At 53.7% G+C, this 20,827-nt stretch overlaps 1 protein-coding gene across 2 annotated transcripts in view; it reads right to left on the reverse strand.

Annotated features, from left to right (window-relative positions):
- Tcerg1l (transcription elongation regulator 1 like) overlaps positions 1-20,827 on the reverse strand; it is a 176,108-nt gene that overhangs the window by 84,570 nt on the left and 70,711 nt on the right. The gene's annotated exons all lie outside the window — the stretch shown is intronic.

Genomic DNA, 20,827 nt, shown 5'->3' on the forward strand with positions numbered 1-20,827 from the left:
CTGTGACAGCTGGAGGCTGTTAGGAGCCCGAGGACCCCTGGGGCTGGGGCAAGATGGCACCAGGCTGGTCAGGCCTCGGTTACCAACGGCCTATCACCAAACAGGTGCCGGTTTTTCCATGAGCCAGAAAACACAGAAGCGTTGTAAGGGGAGGGAGAAAAGGCCAAATGTAGGATTCCAAAGATGAAAATCAAGTTCAAGTTTCCATTTCTTTTCAAAACTGTCTAGCCCTCAAAATTGTGCATATAGCAACCAGTTTCAGTGGAAGACAGCAAGATTGATCACTGTTTTAATACCAAGAATGGAAAGAACAACCCAAGCTTCTAACCACATGCCAACCTAACAGATAAGTGGTGAGGGAAAGCCCGGGCACGTGTCCCGTGGGTTTGAGTGGCAGGATACTTTCTTTGCAAGCAGAAAACTCCTGGGCCAGCCGGGAGATCCAGGAATCCAGCACAGCCAGGTTGGGCTGCAGAAGGGAGAGTGGAGACAGATGCTCCACTGGCGCACAGCACACATCTGCACACCAGCCAACATGTACACACACATCTGCATACACATGTGCACCCCTGCCAACGCAGGCACACCCACCTGTATACACATGTGCACACACATCAGCATATACATGTGCACGCCAGATAATATGGGAACACCCACCTGCATAAACATGTGCACACTTGCCAACACATGCACATGTATCTACATACACGTGTGCATACCTGCCACCACATGCACACACACCTGCATACACACAAGCGTATCTGCCACCACATGCACACACATCTATCTGCATGTAAACATATACACCAACACATGCACACACATCTGCATACATGTTGCACACATGTGCATATACACGCGCACACCTGCCAACACGGGCACACAGGGGAGGTGCCTGGCGACTTCCCATCCATCATTGCACGTGGGGAGAGGAGGGAAGGGACAAAGCTGGGAGGCCAAACCGGTCCTTTTCTCCCCCATCACGTCTTCTCAACCCAGTGTCTGCTCCATGCCCTCTGCCCCCCGCCCTACAGGTTTGTGGGAGGAGCAGTATAGGCCTGGACCTGCTGTGGGTGGCCGTGGTGCCCCTGGGCATCCGGAAGGCTGTGCTCGGAGCAGATGAGTACCAAACTTCCCTCTGCTGAGCAGCTGGGAATAGAGCCCCTCTCTCCAGTGTGCTGTTACCAATGTGAACAGCAGCTCTGGGCAGCACTGGATGTGCACTGGTCCTGTTCTCCAAGGCTGCGTATCCCAGCCAGCCCGAGCCCCTGGATTCCATCTGAAGGTGAAGGCTCGAGTGGCCAGAGGCCCTAATAACCACAGCAAGACGCCTGTCAGCCACAGTCTTCCCTCTCCCCCCCACCCCATGCAGGAGCGGCTATCCTCAGCCCTACCTGCTGGCCAGCAACCAGGAACACATCTCTGACAATCTGGCTTCTGCTCATTACTGCATCTCTACGAGGATCCAGGGCCGGGCCCCTTCCCCATACTCTTCCTTCCATAGAGAACCGAGGTGCTGCCACAGAGCTCTGAGACAGCGTTGAGCACCACCAAGAGTGCTGGCCTGGCCACACGGTCTGTGGGTCCATTCCAAGACTGGTCCCAAGCAGGGCTGGGAAACAGCTCAGTGGAAGAGTGTTTGTCAGGAATGTAGGCTCTGGGCTGCATTCCCAGTACAAGAAGAAAAGGAAAGAGGAAATGAAGGGAGAGGCAGGAGAGGGGAGGCAGGGGAAGGGAAGGCTGGGGACGGGAGGCGAAGACTGCCCTTGGGAGAAACTGCCACCTTTCCACCAAACTAGATAAGCACATCTGAGTCAGCACACTGAAGTCAAAGAAATGGGAAGGTTATGGGTTGCAGGCAGAGCAACTGGCTTGCACCAAGGTTTCCAGAACCCTGTACTCCCCAACACTTGCTCCTGGTCAGGAACAGGTGAAGCCAGACACTGGGCCGCGTCCACGCTGGGCGATCCCGTCCCCGGTCGCTTCTCTGCACTCCCTTCACAGACCGGGATCAGCAGGCCACCTCTCCATCACAGTGGAGATTAGAAACGGGGAATGGCTTAGGAAACACCTTTGCCATAGGGCACCAGGCAGCGCACAGCAGAAGCAGAAGCACTGATTGAAAACATGGAGCAAAGAGATGAGCGTGGCTCCCTGGGCCAGAGGTCCTGGGAGTGGGATTTTCCTCTTGGAATCCATTTCTCATCTTCTATGCCCTACGCCTTGTACTGAGGAAATCCACTTGAACGCCACTTGCGTCCACACTCACGATCCGTGCCGAGGGAGACTCCCTAAACATCAGAAAGGCTCGAGCAACACCGTCTTGTGCTGAAACGCAGCAGTGCGGCAGGCAGCGACGTCAGCAGAGGACATCCTTGCTCCTTCATGCCTGCACAACTCAACGCATGAGCAAAGTACATGCACAGCATGAGAGGTTCTGTCCCAGCGAGATCAGCAGGGCCAGCGGGGGTAGAGCCCAGGGGGCTGCCGGCCTCCAGGGGACAGGGCTGGCCAGAGAAACGCACAGGCCTGCATCCAAGGAGCAGCACAGGTAGGGTGTGTCTGGGCAGCCTGCATGGGGTCCAGCTGCCCTGAGCACTGCCAGCCCCAGAGTCACAGAGTTTCAGAGCCAGCCAGGCAGGGCTACGGGATGCCCAATCCTTCACCTCCATCCTGCAGGCTCAGGTGAAGAGGAAGGTGGCAAAGACAAACTCAGTCTGCCTCCTTCCCCTTGTCCCTGGCTTCACTGTGGCCCAGCCCAGGGCAGACCCAGGGAAGTGAGAAGCTGAAGTGCATGTGCCATTGGATGCGCCGATGATTTCCCAGGATTCCACGTTTAGTCCTCATATTTACTAAACATGACTAGAAACGAGCAGATGGCTTTTTACTACCCAAGAAAGTGCCAGCAAAGTCCTTTGGTTTGTATTTCATTCATGCCATAAAGAGCTAGCTCCATGCAAGAAGACCAGAAGGAAGCCGGGGAAGGAAGGAGGCTGTGTTGGCACTGAGAGACCCTATTAACGGACACGTACGACTCTTCGAAGAACACAGAAATAAGTATGCATAGCAAAAACTTGTGAGGGAAATTGACAGTGAGGTCCTGCATCCATAATTCCATCCTTGAACACATGCAGCAGTCCAGGTTATCTCTCCATTTTCTTGAGAAAATACTCTAAAATCTTTCTCTTATTGAAAACAGTTGATCTTTGTAAGACTCAGACCTTAAAACCTGGCTCTGGGGATGTGCAGACTCACACGGCCCCTCCTGAGGGCTTCTTAGAGAAGATGTGTTTCATGATCATTCTGAGGCTCTCATCCCAGACACATATCCCCCCAAATACCTGTGACAAATTGCTTATGTCTTGTCCTGGAGGGTTCCCTTAATCGCCAGCACTTTTTAACAGTCATTGATTCGGCAGGCCCTTGGAGGTGTGTAGCCAGCTCTGCGGCTCACAACATAATTGGGTCTGCACCTCGGCCATTCCACCTCGGAAGTGCCCGCTGTATGGCTCTCCACGGGCCACTTCCGGGGCCCACTCTGACATGCTTAAGTACTCTTTGCTTTGGGCCTCTCCACAAACTCTGATGATGTTGTCGTAAAGCACTCCCTTGAGTGGCAAAGAGAACTAGTTTATGGAGGAAAATCAACAAGTTGTAAGACTTCAGGCCTCTACGTACCCAAGGGAGCACGGGAAATATCTCCACCCTCCGTGCAAGGCATGATGGTAATATCTTCCCTGCGATCCATCTATTGATCAAACCTGACTCTGATTTGAAGTGCTCCCCCATGGCCCTGGCTTTGATGTTCCTCCTGGCAGTGCTGAGCTACAAGGAGAAATGGGAAGGTCGAGGGGCATTCTAGAAATGCGGAAGTCCAAGCAGCGAAGGCCAAGGCCAGGGTGGAGGTAGACCGGCAGGTGTTTATGATGCGTGGGGGATCGTAGCGGCCTTGGTGATGGGTGGGGACAGAGGTGGGAAAGAATGAGAGCAGTAAGACATGGCAGCCCCGGAGCTGCAGGAGCCGACAGAGGAACAAGAAGGGATCACTGAGGCCCGAGGCAGGGCTCTGTGGTTATAACTTCTCTGGAAAAAACCAGGTTCCACCTGCTGGGGTGACGCACCCCAGTAACCCATGAGAGCTTAGCAATCAGCCTTCCTTCTGTGACGGTGGCTTGCTGGTGTCTGGGTGGGGGGTCAGGGTCTTTGCTTTCCACCTCCTGGTCTTCAGTCCAGGTTTCAGCTGTCTGTGCCGAGGACTCTGAAGCGTGAAGCCTCAAGGTCTGTGCTGCTGTCTGGCAGGACCATGGCTGAAGGACGCTCAGTGAGAGGCAGCACGGAGCAGCCAAGTCCGCTGAGCAGGAAGCCCTGGCGGGAGTCCCGAGTCCTCACTTCACACACGCTACTCGTGTTGAATAAAGTGCCAACAATTGACATACATCACCCCTCTCCCAGTTCAAGAGTAATTCTGAGGTTCACCCTGATTTTCATGTGAAAAACACTGACCCTTCACCATTTGGTGAACTCATCCCATGGGTCTCCCCCAGCCCTGGGATCCCCAAAGCCAGGCACACCGGTTTGGAGAACCTCCCACGCAAACAGAAGCTGGGGCAGGACGCCGGCTCACTTCCTGTTAGTGGAGGGGCTCAAGCCAGGCTGCGGAGGTACCCAGGAACAGGTCAGAGAGTCAGACCTCCTATGCCAACAGCAACCACAGATACCCCGAGAGCCAGGCTTCTCTAACCATGCTGGACAAGAAATCCACCCATAGACTGAGGCCCTCCAGTCCACAGCAGCTACCGACACATGACCTTGAGGTTCTTTGAGGTGGCCTGAGTCGGGGAATGCGGGGATGACTGGTCAGCACTGACGGTCACAGGAGGATTTTACAAAATATATTCACACCGCTGAACCCCACGTGCCGAAGGGGCCAGCGCAGGCACACACGGGGAGACAAGGCGGAGGTAGCCGTCAGGGGACAGCTGGGGAGTTCACGGCTCTATTAAATACTTCATCCTGGGCGGAGGCCCAGGCCTGAGCAGACACAAGGTAAAGCTCTTTCGTCTGTGTTTGCACGCTCAAGTGACAGTGCTCCAGACAAGCACTCCTTCCCCAGGGCCACGTCGCACCTCACCCAGCTCCCTCAGTCATGCACGCTACACCTACGCCCCCTCCTGAGATGACACCCCCGGTGCCCCTGCAGAGTGGCCCGGAGACCCCATCTGCTCCTATGCAAACAGACCAGGGCGCTGCTGCTTCCAGACTGCGAGTAAACCAGCAGAGCGGGTGCTTGACAGTGCCAGTGGCGCCGCGCTCCTCCGAAAATGTTGATAGTAAAAGAAGGGAAATTGCAATTTATGCTGAAGACAGTAAACACACGACACACCAGGGTGCGCTGGGGAAGGTTCCTAGCGGGGCCCGGTGAGCTGCCTGACAGCGAGAGCGGACGACCGCAGCTCTTCCTGCCGACGGAGAGCCTGGCCTAAGCTGTGAACTGCAGGGGCCCCGGCCCCACCACGACAGGCCACAGGGACGTGACGTCAGAGATCTCAGAGAGGAGACACCAAGACGGGAGACTCGTGGATGGCGGTGGTAAGCAGCAGGAGAGGCCTGGCTGCCGCACAGCAGGCGGAAGGAGGCTGCCAGGATGCACCCCTGCCCCAGCCCGGAAGCGGCTAGCAGAGCTCAGTCCCCAACCCCCACCCGGTCCCACCCTCGATCACGCCACGCAGGCAAAGCCCTGCCGGGAGGAACAGGGGTCCACAGAGTGGCTGCCCTGGCTTCCCACCCAGCAGCTCCAGATTCAGAGGAGGAATGGAGGAAAGGGTGCCAGGAAAGGGAGGGTAGCTGCATCCCGGGGCCCCTGTGGAGCCTGGTGCCCTCCCTGTGCCTTCTCTCACGATGGACACATCACAGGGGCAGACGTCCTGGCTGCCAGAGCCTGTGCCAAGCCAATGGACCCTGACACCTGGAGTGCAGGGGCCAGGAGGGGCCGGGCCTGTACCTCTGAGCACAGCCGCAAGGCCAGCACCAGGGCTGACCACCTGATTGAGAGCCAAAGAACACACAGCTTCACCTCGGCCCGAGGCCTGGACTTGCAGGGAGTCACACCTGGGATTCCTCGGATGACTCCCACGGCCACGGCCGGAGGCCTGCCAAGCTCCACGGAGGCTCCCAGCGGCCAGCAGGGTCAGTGGCTGCAGGAAGGGCCCGGCAGCCCCCTGGGCTCCTGCACCCCGGGCGGCTGGCAGGTGAGATCCAGCAGGCAGAGATCATTTCCATAGAAACGCAAATCACTTCCGATGACTCCTGCATTTTTCACAGGCAGGGATTTCAGCACGGAGTGGCAGGGAGAATTAATTTTCAACCCATTTTATTGTCCTAGATTCCAAACCAATAGAGGTGCACAGAAAAACCCCTTGGGCGGGAGGCCGCACGTCCCCAAGCAGGGACGGATGCTATACGGCCAGGCAGCCCGGAGAGTGGCCCTCCTGTCCCAGGCTCTTCCCTGAGAGTGGCCCTCCTGTCCCAGGCTCTTCCCTGAGAGTGGCCCTCCTGTCCCAGGCTCTTCCCTGAGAGTGGCCCTCCTGTCCCAGGCTCTTCCCTGAGAGTGGCCCTCCTGTCCCAGGCTCTTCCCTGACACCCCCACACCCCCAGCTTCTCAAAATTCACTGTAGGTCCATTCGGATTTCAGGGGATGCTGTGTCACTATGGGACAGAGGGACAGAAAGGCCTGTGAGGTGATAAGGGATTCTGGAATATTCCAGAACCTTCAGAATTCTGCCTTTCTGAGGTAAGGGGCTGAAGAGGAAGAGGGGCGACTAGAGGCTGGAGGTGTGGGCATGCTGTGCTTAGCACCAGCTGCAAGAAAATCACAGCACAGCAACCCAGAAAGAGGGAGCTTAAACCACAGCACGCAAGGGAAGAGGGAGACAAACCACAGCCTAGCAGCCCAGGAACGGGGGAGGACACAGGCTGGCCTGCCCAGGCTGGCTCCATACGCCAGGGTCCATGCAGGAGACTGGCCAGCACTGCGGCCCTCCCAGAGAGCCGCGCCCTCACGGGGCCCCTCAGCCACACCCCCAGGTACACTCAGCCCCTCTGTTTCCATGAACACAGATCAATAAGGAAAAACTGAGCTCTGTCCAGTCTTGCAGTTCCACAAGTTAGGGTTCAAGTTCATCATCACAGAGTGAAGATGTGAAAGGCAAAGACATTAAATTCGATAGTTTCTAAAAGAAATCAAACACATGTAAGCACTGTGGGTGTAGGGTAGCTAGAGTACCAGAGAAGGACTGTGCATAAGCTGGGACCGGAATGTAGATGGATGGCAGGGTAAGGCAGGAGAGGGGTGGAGAGACAGACCGGCAGGAAGGAGGAGGGGCAGAGGGAGAGCGGGAAGGAAAGGGGGAGACAGAGGAGCCAGGAGAGATGAGAGGGGGGAAGGAGAGAAGAAGAAAGGGAGGAGAGAGGAGAGAGATTCATGGAAGCCTGCAGATGTGTTTAGTCCCCTCTTCAGCTCCTGTGGGGTTCGGTGTACAGCTCACTTTCCCCAGGAGCACACCTCCCCTCACAGGGTAGGCAGAGCGAGGCGAGCATCACCCCTCGCTTTGAGGCATTGTGGAGCTACTACCGCCAGCGAAGGTGGGTGGGACCAGAACCAGCCCGCCCACATCACGCCCTGCACACCTGGCAACAGCAGCTCCTCCCGGCCCTCTCCTGAAAGGGGCCTGGAGCCTGGCACACAGCGTGCAGCCCTGGCTCCTCACGGCAGGGCCTACTGCACTAACTGGCGCACCAGGCTCCTCAGAGTAGTATCTGATACCACATGTACTGGCATGCCAGGGGGCTGAAGTACCAAGCCCGAGAGCTGGGTACATACAACCAGAGACATGTGTGCATACACAAAAGCACAGAAAGGTCTCTCCACACATGGAGCAACCTGTGTGTACACACGGACAGGTGCACAGAGGCACAGGCACACAACAGGTGACACACACAGATGTGCACATACTGAGGGATCTGTGTGTACGAAGACCGGTGCATGCGCACAGAGGCACAACAGAGACAGCTGCTCACACAGAGAGGCACAGGCACACCATGTGTGACACGCACAAAGGCGAACATATGGAGGGGTTTGTGTGCACAAAGACAGGTGCACAGGTACACAGCCATGCACAGATGTGCACATACTGAGGGATCTGTGTGATCACACACACAGACGCACAACGCACACATGGACACAGCAGAACATACAGAGGACCCCAGGCACACGCGCACTCAGGCAGACAGAAAGGTGACTGGCCTCACAGAATCTAAGTGCAGCCAGAACCCCCTCCGTTATTCACCTCCGGCCCAGCCCAGAGCAGCAGGGGCCTGCAGCCTCTCCACTCTGCCCCAGTTTAGTTCTCATTCATAGAAATGGCCCCTGGCATGACACCGTTTTTCATCTGAGCAGCCTTGGCATTCTCAGAGGGTCGTTAACTCTTTCCCTCCTTTTTGTTTCCAGGCCTTCTCGAGCTTCCTGTGTCCTCTGGGGGCATTTCCCCATCGTCTGCCCTCACCTGGGCCACGGGCCCTGGGTGGAAGAGACACCACACAGCCCACACATGGCCACAGGGCCTGGGAGAGGAGACTGCAGACAGCTGTGTGGGCTGGGTCTCAGTGGGCAGGGCTGGCCTGTACCAACCGCTCCGAATCCCTGCCCTGCAGATAACGTAATTTACTCTGAATAAAACCGTATGTCTGGAACAACACAATATGCTGATATTCCGGAAGCTCGGTGGGATCCTCCTGAGCTTCTGCAGAAAGCAGGCCAGCTGAGAGCAGGAGGCCCTTGGTGTGGCTTGGAGCTGGGGGGTGGGGGGTGGGGGCGTGGCCTTTTGGGGGGGGGGCGCTTGCTCCTCCCCACTGAGCTTTGAGGCATGAGCACCTCACACTGGTCCTGAGGAGGAGCCTCGGGCTGGAAAGGTCAGCAAATGGTGGGACGTGTGTGCTGGGGGTTTCCCAGAGGCGAAGAGGCTCCAAACTTGCCTCAGACCCACGGAAAATGCCTGAGATGCAACAGAAACGAGGTGTGGAGCCCGCCCCAGATCGCAGGTGTCCCTAACACCCGAGTGACACAGAGTCACAAGGGGATGGCACAGGGATTGCCCCCCTCCCCCACCCAAGGGACCGCGGGGATCCAGAAGCTTCCTCTCATTACGAACGCTCCCAGGGCTGACAACCCACACTGGATGAATCTCTCTCATCTGGTTAAACAACAGAGTCGACAGATGAGGCACCATTGTACACTCCGGAGAGCCACAAATGAATTGTGTAACGAGAAGCAGCAACTCCATCTGAGTGGCGGGGCTCACGGCCTCACGGCTGGCACGTCAGTAACTCGGCAGTGCTCAGCGGAGGGACACACCGACCTGTACTCTCAGGGGTCCACCTCAGGGTGGGCCAGCCCTCCTAAGGGCTTCTGCTGCCAGCATCACGCGGGCCCCGGCCTGGCCCTTCTCACACGGCTGGAGGAGAAGCAAGTGTTGACCGGAGGGTAGTGAGAGCCAGGCCCTCCCAGAGCACGAGGCAGGGCCGGCGAAGGACCTACAGACACTGGACACAGAGCCCAGCTGCCAGGGGCACGGGGCTCCTGGAACACAAGGAGAGACAGACTTACGGGTTCTCTCTAGTGTGAGTTCTAAACAAGTATGATATCAAAGCCTCTCTAAACCCAAGTCACTTCCCGATCAAGGATGTCATGTGAGGCGCAGAGCCGTCGTGAAGGGGTAGTTCACCTGCCCTTGGAGGAAAAGTGCTGCCTTCTCAAACCCAGGAACAGGCAGGGCTAGCTCCATGTTGACCAAAATAGTTCAGGCAGACCCTGCAGCCAGCAGGACCCCAAAGGACAGAAGCAGGGCCAGCAACTTCTAAGATTTGTGTAGGGAACAGGATGCCCTTGTACAGCACACAAATAGATTCTGAACTACACTGAACAGTGACAGAGATGATCTATACTGCACAGTGACAGGATTGATCTACACTGTACAGTGACAGGACTGATCTGCACTGCACAGTGACAGGGCTGATCTACACTGCACAGTGACAGGACTGATCTACACTGCACAGTGACAGGACTGATCTACACTGCACAGTGACAGGACTGATCTGCACTGCACAGTGACAGGACTGATCTACACTGTACAGTGACAGGACTGATCTACACTGCACAGTGACAGTATTGATCTACACTGCACAATGACAGGGCTGATCTACACTGCACAGTGACAGGGCTGATCTACACTGCACAGTGACAGGACTGATCTGCACTGCACAGTGACAGGACTGATCTACACTGCACAGTGACAGGACTGATCTACACTGCACAGTGACAGGACTGATCTACACTGCACAGTGACAGGACTGATTTACACTGTACAGTGACAGGACTGATCTACACTGCACAGTGACAGGACTGATCTATACTGCACAGTGACAGGACTGATCTATACTGCACAATGACAGGACTGATCTGCACTGTACAGTGACAGGACTGATCTACACTGCACAGTGACAGGATTGATCTATACTGCACAGTGACAGGACTGATCTACACTGCACAGTGACAGGACTGATCTACACTGCACAGTGACAGGACTGATCTACACTGCACAGTGACAGGACTGATCTACACTGCACAGTGTCAAGGACTGATCTACACTGCACAGTGACAGGACTGATCTGCACTGAGCAGTGTCAAGGACTGGACCTGCACTGCACAGTGACAGGACTGATCTACACTGCACAGTGTCAAGGACTGATCTACACTGCACAGTGACAGGACTGATCTGCACTGAGCAGTGTCAAGGACTGGACCTGCACTGCACAGTGAATGGAAAGTTTTGGCTATGTGGTCAGTTGTCACACCCTCATTGGGGACCTCCTGCAGAGTTGAGTCTCCCTTCCCCCATGACTGCTAGCCACACTCTCTGAAGTAGTCCCTGCTGGCAGTTTGGTTTCTCAGTGCTCCTGCTGATATCAGCAGACTGAAGATAGAACTAACAGCTGTTTGTTTCTCAGGGTTGTGTCTTCAGAGTGCAGTCCTGTTCTAAGCTGGCCCTGAGGCACTGGTGGGGTCTGGTGGGTGCTGAGTGTGGAATACACTCTATGAGCAACTTGCACTCATAACCTGAGAGGTGAGGACAGCACATGATGCTGATCAGAACAGGAGCGATCAGGTGAAGCAGTGTGACTATGCATCAGCCACCCTGAAGAGCTTGAGTCTACAGACCAAAACCACTGAGGCTTCACTGTGCACATGTTCTGAGCTTCCACTATCCACAACCCCTGAATCTTTGTGAAAGGAAGGAGCCTTGTAGACTGGAGTTTTAATAATGGTTGAAATTAAGTGTAGCCATCCTAACAATCAAATATTGTTTTTAATATTTCCATAATTGTATCAGGAGAGTTCACAGTTATGTATCTTAAAGTTTTTCCAAGTACATTTTTATATAGCCTTCAGCGACATATAGAAAAGAATTGCATGGTTAAATATATTCTTTTTCTAAATTACATCATTAAATCATCAAATATGAACACTTTTATAAAAATAGGCCTCAATATTAAAAGCAATTATTACACCAAAGGGAGGTTTGTAAAACTCAGGTTTCTGGAATGGATTTATTATGATCACTTGGTGAATCTTTATTTTAGCACTGTCTTTTCCTCAAAGAGAGAGGTCAGTGGGTCCTGGGTTCACTGCTCCATTTATGAAGAGCCTGCCTCAGGCGCTATGCTTGTGATTGGGAGCTTCAAGCTCAGGCCAGCAAGGTCACAACCCCAGCCATGACCACTGGACCTGAGCCTGGGCCTGGAATCAGAGGAACCTTGGCGGCCCTGGTCCTGGGGCAAGATGCACACCCTCCGCCTCCCCCAGTTATCTGCAGGGACCTTGGTGGCTGAGGGCTGCAGAGAGTTGCAGCAGGCTCAGCTGGGGCTGGGACGTTCCCACCCAGTGTGGGAGATCACAGATCAGGCCAGCACAAGACACTGACCACCCCAGGGTGGGGCGGGGACCGCAGGGTGGACTCAGGCAGGCCAGGAGTCAACACTGGACTCAACCACTCATGAAAAGTGAGGGCTATCCTTCGCCTTCCTGAGTTCCTTTTCCCCCAAACAGGAGAGGGTCTGGCTCTGGATTGAGGGATGCTAATGAGACGGCACAGGTCAATATCCACCTGACAGAGGGGACTCAGAGCCTGAGATCCCAGGGATGGCTGAGGAAAAGGCCATCACAGCCATTTCTGCCATCTTTGACATAAGTCAGGATTTGTGAGGGAATTCATCCTCATGGAGTCTGTTTGCATGACTCCATGAACAAGTACTAAGGAGAGCGTGTGCCCAGGGCACAAGGGAATGCTTATGCTAACTCCAGGCGACCAAAACAAAAGGTGATTTGGTGAGAGCTGTAGGAATCCCCGGACATGTCTGGCTGCTGCCTTTGATTTATACACAACATGTGAGCAAGTGCTGGACGTACAGCCTGGGAGAACTCGGGCCCAGTCCATGCTGACTTCTCCAGACTGATCTACATGAAAGTGCAGTCTTCACATAACTGATTTATTTCTGCATTTAGATGTAATAAAATTAATAGTGCAGTTCTCAGTTCAGCTGATGAAATTAACTCAGACTTCCTTTTCTAACCAACTTCTTTCCGTTATTTTCTCTATTTTCAAAAGGGAAGTTATTCCAGTCATTTGATACAAATGGCTTTAATTAGTTTTAGGCAAACATAACCTTTAACGAAAGCAGGCTTGAGCTCGCAAGTCCCAAGCTGAAGGATGAAAATGGATCTGCGTGCCCAGAATTGATTTGTGATGTCAGCCTGCACAATCCGATTTGGGCTCAAACCACCCATCACTTGAAAGAATGATTTTCCGCAGCACCATCAAGAAGCCAGTGGAGCCCCAAATACACAGGCAATGCATTTCTACAAGAGCAGGCAGGCTGTTCAGTGTAGGGGAAAGGACCCTGGTGACTGTGCTATCTGACTTCCCACGACAGGGCTTGCCCTGCCTGAAGAGTACAGTGGACATTTTCCTAGAGACTCACATGGTTATGACTATGACTTCCCTAAACAATCAATCCAACATTTGCTATGAAGTGTCTGTTTACAAGGTCCTTTGTTTGGGAGACCCATAGATGGAGGTTCCTATCCAGGATCTGGCTGCCTCAGTTCTGATCAGCTGTTTCCCAAGGAGCTAGCACTCTGGTCAGCTAAAATCAGAATGTTTCAGTGCACAAACCAGAGCTTTTGGTAGTGATCCTGACGTTCCCCAGCTCTGCTCTTTGACTCCTGCAGGCCAGAAGCTAATTTCTTTTTCTTTCTTTGGTGGGCATTTTATTCTCCAGGGAGTTCCCAGTGCCCAGGGCAAGTTCATGCTGCATTTCCTGCTCCTGCGTTCCCTGCAAAGACGCCCATCCCCTGCTGCTGATCCCCTGCTGCTGACAGGCTCTCCCCGGACCCCGAGCTGAGCGCCACGTTCACCTCCCTGGCTCACTGGTCTCCCGCTTTGGAGGCAGTGTCTTCTCCTGCCTGCCACCCACATTTCCTCTCCACACGGATGCTACAGAAAGGATCCTGTGGATTACTCCTTCATGGGCAAATAGGGGTCTCTCCCCAGGATCTTCTGCCCGCCGTCCTCCCATACCGGGGATCTCAACTACCCTGCTGTGGACCAGCCCCGCCCCCGCCCCCTGCATCTGATGGGATCTCCTGGGACTGCCACGAGGACTCACCACACTCGGCCTTCTAACACTTCACATTTGCTTCCTTCTCTGCCTCAGGACTCTGACTCCGCTTCTAAGCTGAAAACGCCACACGCCTCTGACTCAAGATGCCCCTGGCTCACCAAAGTCGCCCCTTCCACCCCTGGCCCAGGCTGCTTTCCACCCAGGAGCAGGGGGCATCAACAGCCCAGCCACAGGTGCGGTTAGCACAGCCATGACCTAGCTTTTGACAGGAAGACAGAGCACTTCGGTGGCACGGCGGCTAATTGGTGGTGTTATTTATGTGTTTGGGATGCCTGTGAGGGGCCCTGCCTGGGTCTGATGCAGTTAGTTTCACCCACGGCAAGGTTTATGAGTTGAAATAGTGAGGATTAAAGCAGGGCCTAACACAATAGAACACAATAAAATGAGTATGTTCTTTTGGTCTCCATGCAGAGCACCTAGAAGTTGGGCCCCGGGGCTCCCAGGGGGAGATAAAAGCTCCCCCAGCCTGCCACTGTCAGCCCACACTGGAAATACTCAGGCCATGGTGGAGAAAAGAGAACTTCTGACATGAAAGGAAAGTGTCTACAGAAACGAGGTTGCTTTCTGGCAGCTCCCAGTGCCTAATTAGCATCCAGAAACAAAACTGAAGGTCTGTATTTCAGAAGTTCCTGCCCTCAATGGTGGGCATGGAATTAGCATTAGTTCAGACAAGTACTATGGAACATTTGAAAAGATGCTTAAACAAATGCTTCCATTGTTTGAATATTCTTTACCTGTGCAAATCATTTCTGTACATGAGACATGCATACATATATATATATATATATACACATATATATATATGGCTTTCGTTGATGTTTTATGCATTTAGCAAATAGGAGTGCATCTTCTTTCTAGTCTTGTTTTCCTGCATAGTAGTGCATTGCAATGTGCACCTTCCTACAAAATGTAACATCATATTTCTGAGGTTAGGTAAACAAAGCGTGCAGCATCGCCTCTAATGGCTGTACCCATTTGTCCCTGGGAGAGACTGGTACATGGGCGAGACTCCTGCTCTGCGCCAGGCGTCCACAGGTCCTCAAACTGGGGCTGTGCCTCCTGGGGGCCCTCTGCTGGGATGGTCCATTGCCTGTCATCCCTCCTCTGCCTGTGCCACCTTCTCTGGGCCGTCTGCGCTGGGCACACACGGGCGGTTGTACCCCTCGCTCAGCTCGGTAGACAGCGGAGCAGCCACCACCTCCATCGCCTCAGCTAGCTGTGGCTTCTGGAAGGCTGGGCTACAGGAAGCCCCTCCTCCAGGGAGGCTGCCCGGGAGAATGGGTGGATATTCACGCGTAAATATCAACCAGCTTTCATCCAGGGAAGAATCCAGGAATCTTGTCCTCTGCCTCCTTACTCCCTCCAGGATGTCCATGAGATCAAGGTTTGCTTCATCTCAGGCTCTGAGTCCTTCTGCCTGAAGTCTTCTTTGGACACGAGGCTCAGCCCCGTCTTTGTCCAGTCGGACGCCGGCTCTCTGCCTCTGGGTCTTGCCCTTCCCTCCACTCCCTCCGCCAGCCTTTGCTTGGAGCTGCTCCGGGAAATCCAGCCAAGTCAGTCCAAGTGGCCCATTCCATAGGATCAAACCCATCCTCTCCTGCAATCCAATTTCATCACACCTCGTTTTATTGCCTGTTATGACTGATAAGTAGCTCCCTTAAAAGAGAGAACAAATGTTAATCTTAGAATTTATCCTTTCATCTCACACTTCTTTGCGGAATGCACCTAATTAAGCAGCGCAGTGGCGGTGTCATTCATTGTAAGCACAGATCAGATGCACCTCGCCCGGGGCGGCGCCTCTTCCTCTGAAATGGGAAGCCAAGAGATCTGTCTGGATTTCAATTTCTTCTAATGGCAAAAAAATGGCCATAAAATCAAAAGGGAAGGAAAAGTCAGACTCTGGAAGCAGCATCCTCCACAAACCTGCATTACTGGAGAATCTCTCCCAGCAGTTCCCTGTGGACTTGCCTCGCTGTAGTCTGTGTCTCACTGAGAAGCCCTTTAAGAAGCTACTCATTTACTAAAGAAAATATGATAATTCCTCCTCGAGCCCAGCACAGCCGTCACTGCTGGGCCGGATCCCCGTGTGTGACCCTCATGGCCAGGGGTCATGGGACATTCTGATTCCTTGATGTCCTCTTCCTGGAAGGTCCAAAGTCTCGTAGCCACCTGGCGGACACCACCTGGTCCTGCAGGTACAGCATCTCCTTCCCAGAGTGCAGGCACTGGAGGCTGGAGGCTCCCAGGGCTCTGGGGTAGACACAGAGTCTGGGATATGACTGGCAACTTGGACCAAGGATGCAGCTCTGCCTCTGGCTCCCAGACAAGGAACAGCTTCGTGAGATTCGAGAACATTCGCGGGACAAGAAGCTAAACTAGAGGATCTGCAGACTGGGACCCTGTGTCTAGTCCTCAGGCAAGGAGTCTCCATTTGTAAGGGTCCAGGAGGCCTGGGGGCCCAGGCTCTCCAAGCCCAGGAGCCGGGCTCCTGGTGAATACCCTGGGTTCAAGTCAGCTCTGAAATGCTAGTGAGTCCAGGCTCTGCCTCAGTGGACTTTCCACTCAAGACGGGCATCCACAGAGAGAAGAAAGCAGGCGCCAACATAAACGGGAACGTTTGGGCCCAGAACGGGAGCCCCAGAGCAGCTTCCCATTGGTGGAGCTGGGCAGCCTGACACAGCCTGAACATCACAATGCTGCCACAGATGGGCAGGCTTCCGCCAGGCCCCGAGCACCGAGGGACCCGAAGACCAAGAGAAGGGACAGGATTGAACACAGTCAGTTTGACCTTCACAAGTCACCTCTGACCTCCTTTGAGGCTCAATCCAGCCCTCCCCCTGCGATTGGAAAAGCTCGTGATAGCTCTGTCCACCCTTCGCTCCTGGCTTCATCATGTAGTACCTTAAAAGCGCTCTGCCACCTCCACAGGTCCACAGCCTGAGAGTCTGCGGTAGCCCAGCCCAGCCTTCGCAGGCTGCCGATTTCACGCCACGTGTCCTGGTGGGTGTCCGTGGCCCTGCTCCTTGTGTTATTCAGCAGATTCTCCTCCCTGTGCAGCAGAGCTGCTGTCCTGATGCTCCGCCGTCGCTCCCTGCCCACCTTTCAAAGTCTGCATCCTAACGTCACTGCCCATCCTTTCTGGAGAATACATAAAGACGTTGCCTTTCAGATAGTAGACCGCCCTTTCTCAGCCCGACTAGCAAACAGTCTAAACTCCGGAAATCATGAATCATTTAGATAGAAATGAGGACTCTATTTCTTGACCATTTCCAGTTAACACTGAGAAACTGGGTTGCTGCACACTGAAATGTATGATTTAAAACAGGAGTTTTGTTCTAAAGATCATTGGGAAGTCACTATTGCGATGTTAATGAGCACACACCAGGACAAATACAAAATTCTACTATTACGAGTGTGGATGTTCTACATAAATCTGCTCAGAAATATAAAAAGTACAGCCATTTCCCTTCCAGGACCTGAGAGCCTCCTCCACGTAACCATCCTGCTCTCCTTCCACAGGACCCACTACAGTGACAAGCGCGTATCATGGCTGAGCAGTAATCATATTTTATAATTGCCTAAGTCGTCATTAAAATATATTCTGAAATAAACCATTACATAAAGTATCTAAATATAGTCATTTAAATAATTTATGCTTATAAAAGTCAACGTTTGAATGAGAATTTCCAAATATGAGGGCCTTCCCAATGCCATTGGCTAATGCATCCGAAATGTGATGATGCCACACCCCACCAGTACGATGATGATACCTCTTTTACCTGGGAACACAGCACTGGGGGCTCAGACTGCATCACAAGGCTGCTGTCAGTCCACAGGACTGGCCACCCCAATGGAAGTGAGAATTAACATTCTGGAGGAAACTCCCTAGACATGAATTTTATACGAATGCATTTTCCTGCTGCAGAAGGAATGGGAGCTAGAGACTATTTGGGAAAAGAACAAAGGTCTTAAACAAAATTCAGTCCCCTGCTGAAGTTCCCGGGCATCTGGGCCTCCTCCTCCTCCATCAGGACCATGGTGTCTCAGAGGACAGTGAAGGACCGCCGCGTCCACTCCAACGGCAGACTGGGGAGTGAGGGGTAGAGGGTCTGCTCTTCACGGGCCCCAGCAGCTCCCACGCTCAGCCAGCAACTCCTAGCTCCTCTCCCCACCCTGTCCATCACGGCAATCACAGCTGGAACACAGCTGCCCCTGGCCATCTCCTCTTTCTACACTACCCCGCAGGAAGACATCTGAACACCAGCACTCATGGTCCGGTCAAGCGATGAGGACAGAGAACCATCCTCTGGGGAGAGGAGCCCTGGTGGCCCTCAGGCCATGCACACAGGTGACCCGGATCACGTGACACACCAGGAGCCAGCCGGTCCTCTCTCCTTCCTCCGCTGCACGGACCTCTCCCCTCCTCCTCCACCTTCTTATTATTCCTTCTTCCTGCTTGGCTACCCACTCCATCAGGCCCAGGTTTCAAGCATATTTTGCTTATTAGTAATAAATTATATCTGCAGTCAATAACTCATTTTCCAAAAATTAATTTGGGAGAGACAGCACACCGTCTCCCATGTAAAATCAAGTAGGCATTGCATACCGCCCAAACACCAAGTCATTTTTTTCACGACATGACTATTTTCTCATTTTCCTCCAGTAAAGATTTACAATTTCCATGAGGCACTGCCATACACTTTAATGTTTTAATCAAAACAAAACGTCTAAAGACATTGTGCTGTCTCCGCCACGCCCTCACCACGGAGCACCTTCTGAGGATCTGTGCGCAGACAGCCCTACCACCTGAGCCGTAGCAGAGTGCCCATGGCCCCCTCCGGACGTGGAGTGGGGTCAGGGAAAGACAATCCCTGCAGGAGGCGCCACAGCCTCTACCCACAAGAGCAAGGAAGAGGCCGGGCTCAAGGGGCCAGGCCACAGAACCACGGGACGCTGAGGTGCAGCTACAGTTGGGCTTCCCTCCAGAGCCCCTTTCTGGTTGGTGTTCTGGGACTGTGGGATAAGCGAGCCTGGCTGGAGCTCGCCCTGTTGTGAAAGTTTCCATGACCAGGAACATCATCAGCTTATGAAGTGATGTCTTCATCATACCAGCCCTGAGCTGAATGAATGCGAGGTCGAGCGCTGCGCATCGGAGACTTCAGGAAACAAACTTTACCCAGACCATAGCAAGGTCTGGCATATCCAGCGCTCTGACTCACCCACCACACCAGAGTCTGCTCCCACAACATTATTATTCTCTGAGTAGGAAAGTGTGGGAACTCCAGGCTGGAAGGGGAGGTGGAAGGTACAAGCCAGCAGTGTGGCCGCCTTGCCTACCTCCCAGGTGGTGAGAAGGACCATCTCCTGCCTGGGCAGTGGGGTCGGAGACACTCTGCACAAAACATGGACGGTGCAGCGTGCCAGGCAGCGTCCGTGCCTCCGAGCGGACTTCACCTCAACACTGGTTCAGACCGGAGGAAGGAGGCAGCTCCCGAGTTCCTTGGCCTCGGGTGTGCTCGCTCTGCAGGCTGTGATGACTTTTCCTGTCCATCCTTGACCCGAGTTCAAGGGTATTTCAGATGCATGATGGGAAACTTCATCCATTTAGCCCACAAGCATAACAGGAAACTTTGTTCCTCTCGATCAAAATGATTAGGGCTTTCCTAAGGCCCATAATTAAAACTTGCTTCTAAAGCAGAGTGGTAAATAGGTGGTTTAACGAAGATGTCCGGCTAATTCCTTGAAGGTTCTGGGCAGGCTCTAAAATTGCCCATCTTCATCTACACATTCACAAGACAAGATTCTTAATTAAACCCGAGACTACCAAATTAGGTTTATTTATGGGTGGTTAATAAAACAGCTATCTACTGGCAAGTGCTGGTGAGCAGCACAGAGGCAAATGAAAACTCATCTCACAATGGGAAGAGCTAGGCTGGAGAGCTGAGGCCTGGTGGCCGGTGGTCTGAGTGACGCATGAAGGGGCCTGAGGAAGGCCTGGGCAGCAAACGCGCGTTTCCCCTTGTGTCACCCACTCCCTGTCAGCAGTCCACTTTGCATGCAAGACTGTTACCATGCACCAGCCAGCGGGACTCCTCTCTGCTCCATATCCCCTCATCAACCCCACGCACCGACAGCCCAAGGAAGAGGTGGACACTGGTCCCAGGGGCTGAGAACCAGTGCAGCCTCCCCGAGCCTCTGTGCCCGGTCAGTGACAACAGCGAAGAGGCTCCACGAGCCCTCAGCCCTGAGCACCCACAAACTGCCAGGAGGAAGCTAAGGTCCTTTGGAAACCTCACTCCCTTGACCCACTCGTCAAGCAGAGGGCCTGGCACCAGGCGCTCTCCCGGGAGTTTCTGCAGAGCTTGGTGTTACACAACCACCCTTCGCCAGAACCAGGTCTTTGTGAGGCATTTTGTTGTTCTGTTTATTGTTGTCACTGCGCTGCTTGGCGGTGTCCTGGGCATGCTAGGCAGGAGTGCTAGCGCTGAGCCACACCCAATTCAGGGCCAGACACTTGTCACCTCCCGTAAAGTACACACTGATACTGTTCTCCAAATTCTTCATAAAACATCAGCAGAAGCTAAGCACTCAGGGCCATGGGCCTGTGGCTTCAGTTTGGGTCCAGCTCAGCTGGGCGTCTCTGTCCATTTTGGATGTCTGTGCCTCAGTGTCCCATCTGTGCAGTGGGGACACACCTGGCTGTCTCCAGAGCTGATATAAAGGTGGAGAAGCCGATCTTTGCTGCATGCCTTCACCAGATCGGGGCCAGGCCTGAGGTACCAGGACTCTCTGGGGCTCTTGCTCTCCACGGTGTCTGCCGAAGGGATTTTGGAAATTGATTTTGGAGAACACACAAATGGGAGAACTCGTCAACTAGAAAGGCACAAGGCACCATGCTGAGCTCTGCTCCAGGAGCTGGGGATCAAACAGGAAGAAAGCAAGAAAACTCCCCGGGAGGGAGACTGCGCTGGGTCGTGAGAGCGGTGGTTTTCCAGTTCTGGGAAGTGCTCACAGTGTCTGACTGTCACAGGGT

This window comes from Dipodomys merriami, unplaced genomic scaffold (genome assembly GCF_024711535.1).
Source record: "Dipodomys merriami isolate MVZ:Mamm:240054 unplaced genomic scaffold, mDipMer1.0.p SCAF_82, whole genome shotgun sequence".
NCBI classification, from domain to species: Eukaryota; Metazoa; Chordata; class Mammalia; order Rodentia; family Heteromyidae; genus Dipodomys; species Dipodomys merriami.